Genomic DNA, 3,782 nt, shown 5'->3' on the forward strand with positions numbered 1-3,782 from the left:
AAAATTAATTAATAATTTTTAAATTTAAATTATAATTTTTAAATTTTAAGTATTTTACACATTTATCATGACACATTATAAACACATTATATTTATGACATAAACAATTTATCTATTTTGTTATCACAAAAGATAAAAATTGATAAGAAACCTTCAGAAAAATTGTTAAAATTTTAAAGATTATTACAAATTTCAATTAAAAATAAGTGTATATATAAATAATCTGAATAATTAAAGAAGAAAGGAAATATTTATTTCCATCAAAAGAATATACATTATTTTAAAATTATTAAATTATTTAAAAGTTAAATTATTTAAAAGTCAATTAAATTAATTAATATACTTATTAAATACAAACATTGAGATTTGTTAATTTGATATAAAAATAAAGTGAATCTTACAGACAAAAATAAATAAATAAATATTTAAAATAAATATTTGATCCTTGAAATTTTCAAGGAAATCAATATTAAATTTAATAATATTCTAAATCAATTTGATAAATATTTGAAATGTGTGAAATTTTCAAAGAGAATTTTTAAAAGAGAATTTTTTAAACAGAAAAATTTTAAGAAATGATAATTATAAATTTTATAAAGTATAAACTATTATATTAATATATTTTGTTATATGTTATATGTTTTAAATATTTTTATTATAATTACACTTTCTTTAAGTTTTATATTATATAAATCTTGTAATTATAAAACTAAACATAAATGAGTATATGATTTCTGCATAATTATAAATAATTATTATAAATATATTTAAGTATAAGTATTATAATTACATAATTGATACGATGATGCACTTGATGATGAAAATTTATCTCTGATATTAATGTCTATATGATTTTAATAGTTTATCTCATTATTATTTTTTACTATGAGAATTTATGAGAATTAATGAGAATTTCAAAATAACATAAAAATACAAAGTATAGAAAATAGCATGATATATGTGAATATATTACAAATATCATTACACACATATTCATTTGAATACAATATTACTTCTGATGATCGTAAAATACATTACCATTACAAAACGATAATTTGTGAATTTTATGACAGAATAAATTATCATTTCAAAATGATAGATAAATAATCAAACATGTACAATTAAAAGAAGGAATAATCATAAGAATTTTTAAAAATTATTCATATCTAATCGTTTAAACAGAAATAAAATATTTATAAGAAATATTTAAAAATGTTTAAAAATTGTTTGTATCTTCTTTTTTACTTTTTTTCACTTTTTTGTGCTCTTACAGTTTATTCCATGGTTTATCGAGCGATATTTTTTCTTTCTTCGCTTCGTGTTAAAATATTGAATTTAAGCGGATTCGAGCACTCATTTCTGATTCACGATCGACCATGAATGAATTTGAAAACAACACATGATGCACGAAACGTCAGTTTATAAAATGCATCGTGTTTTTAAAAAAAAATCATCATATTCTTTTCACGTCAATTATCTTATTCCGTTCTAATGGACTCGTTTCGTTTCGTGTTAAAATCCACCTATGATATTTACCGATCCATTACGATATTTACAATTCTATTCTTACCCTTTTATCTTGTCAAAATCATGTACAGATCTTTTATTTGAACAAAAAGTTATTTTTTTCTTTATCAAAAATTTATTATTATTATTATTATTATTACTTGATAGTGAAGATTTATATTTGTATTATTTGTATTATTTATTTGCATACTAAACTTATATATATTATTTATTACTTATTACTTATTTACATATTTTATATGCTTTATAATATGCAAAATGTAGAAAAAAAAAAAACGTAGAAGACAGGAACACATATTACTTGAAAAAATAAAAATATCAAACGTAAATAATATTTAAAAAGTATTATATGCAATTTAAAAATAATCTATTTAAATAGTTTCTAAAAACTGAAATAGTTTTTAATTACTTAGATAAAGATTTTTTATCTATTAATACATTAATACATTAATAGTATATATTGTAGTATATATTTAGCGATATTGCATCATCGTTCGTTCTTTGAAATTCCAATAAACAATTGATTTATGACGTTATTATCATAATTATCTTTGGATGAAAGTTTTAAAAGACTTTTAAAACAATAAATCAGATGTCTTAACATTTCTTCGACTCTCGATAGTCCCAAACGTGTTATAAACCAGAAAGGGTGATTCTGAGGCAATTTGTTCTCTTGATTGCATCCCTTAGAAGACGACTTGCAGTTTCATTCTGGGCGTTACCCTATCCCTTTCATTACGAGCATTCGACACCGCAGAAGGATTAATGCATTTCTTGTTTGGTTTTAAAAAAAAAAACCAAGATCATACAGCAATGAGACGAGCAACGCGGACAGAACATATTCAACCATTGCAGAAAGCAAGATCAATCGGCACTATCAGCATCGTAAACAGACACGATTCAACATCAACGACATCTCATCATACGAGTCACAATCATCTCAACGAGATTCAACATCATTAAATTGAAATCGAATCATTGAGAGCGCCACGATAACGTGTAATCGGAACAATCGCCCTCGACACAATTATTCATTTTCATGAGTTATGTTTTATCATAGAAGCATACTAATTTAAACCCTATGGACTTTTATCTGAAGCATATTTAAAAAACAACTCTTAGGAGCGTATAATAAAATGAACAAATTAAGCATGCGTTGCTTCACCGATAAAAAATAAAAAATAATCGTGACTTAAAAATTGTATTTATTAAAATTTTTTCCTTCCAATTTTTTTCATGCATCGTGTACAATATACCATACGATATACAACATATTTCTGTATCATAAATTATGATACATCTCTTTCTATATTACAGAAAAATCCATTATCTATTTCTATTCATTTCAAGAATAATTTCACTATACCAATACTATTTGTGCTGCAACCACAATTGAAAACAATGGGAAACTTTGTCATGATATGCATCAAGATTCAGTTTAATCAATTCTCAAACTTAAAAGAGTACTACCAACTATTTATAAATCACTTCCCGATATAAATTACACTTTCTCTCCGGTATTGTCTTTTAAATAACAGGCTTCAAGCAATCTCCAAGGGTGTCCATACATAATCTGGCGCGATAACAATACTTCACTCGCGATAAAACTTCGTTCCTTGTGGTTTTCTGCTCTTTAAGCAAGCAAAGGCGATAAAACTAGCCCGTATTCTTTTGGGAGAAACGAAGAATCCCTTGTGGAACACGAAGCCCACAGGACTTGGTTGAATCACGAGTGAAATGATTACCATAATGGAAACTATTTTCGCGAAGATTTATGTCCGTTCATTTGTATGCAAAACGATGCAGAAATGATTACGAAATGATAACAACCGGTAAAGATGGAGGTAAAGATTTAAAATCTTAGAAAATATTTCAAGTATCATCTCTTCTAAAATTATATTCTCTTCATGACAAAAGTTTGGCCAAAAATTATGTAAATTGGATGTCCAAGTGTTTTTAAATCTTAGAATTTTAGAAAAAATTTAGTGCCCCATCTTCTCTCGGATTATTTTCTCCTCATAGAAAATCGCAAAATATGCGAATCCTTGGACGCTTGGAAATTTTAAGTCGTCAAATTCCAGGAAAAAATTTCGCGTGCCATTTCCTTTCAGATTAATATGCTCCCGATATCATAAATTTAAATTTAATCATAAATTTCCAAAACTTATGATTTTGTAACGAGAGAAGAGGTGGCATCAATAATTTTTCCTTAATTTTCGAAAATTGAGATATATATATATATATATATATATATA

General features: G+C 24.9%; 1 protein-coding gene and 1 long non-coding RNA gene across 2 annotated transcripts in view; one reads left to right on the plus strand and one right to left on the minus strand.

The window, feature by feature from the left end:
• The window catches only part of LOC102675145 (calcitonin gene-related peptide type 1 receptor-like), a 103,295-nt gene that overhangs the window by 86,018 nt on the left and 13,495 nt on the right, over positions 1 to 3,782 (plus strand). The window lies entirely within an intron of this gene.
• LOC102674545 overlaps positions 1,245 to 3,782 on the minus strand; it is a 15,960-nt gene continuing 13,422 nt past the window's right edge. Inside the window, exon 9 of the long non-coding RNA XR_004151506.1 lies at positions 1,245 to 1,523. This is a non-coding gene — a long non-coding RNA (uncharacterized LOC102674545). The remainder of the gene's footprint in view (positions 1,524 to 3,782) is intronic.

The sequence above is a fragment of the Apis dorsata genome, unplaced genomic scaffold (genome assembly GCF_000469605.1).
Source record: "Apis dorsata unplaced genomic scaffold, Apis dorsata 1.3 scaffold_797, whole genome shotgun sequence".
Lineage (NCBI taxonomy): Eukaryota > Metazoa > Arthropoda > Insecta > Hymenoptera > Apidae > Apis > Apis dorsata.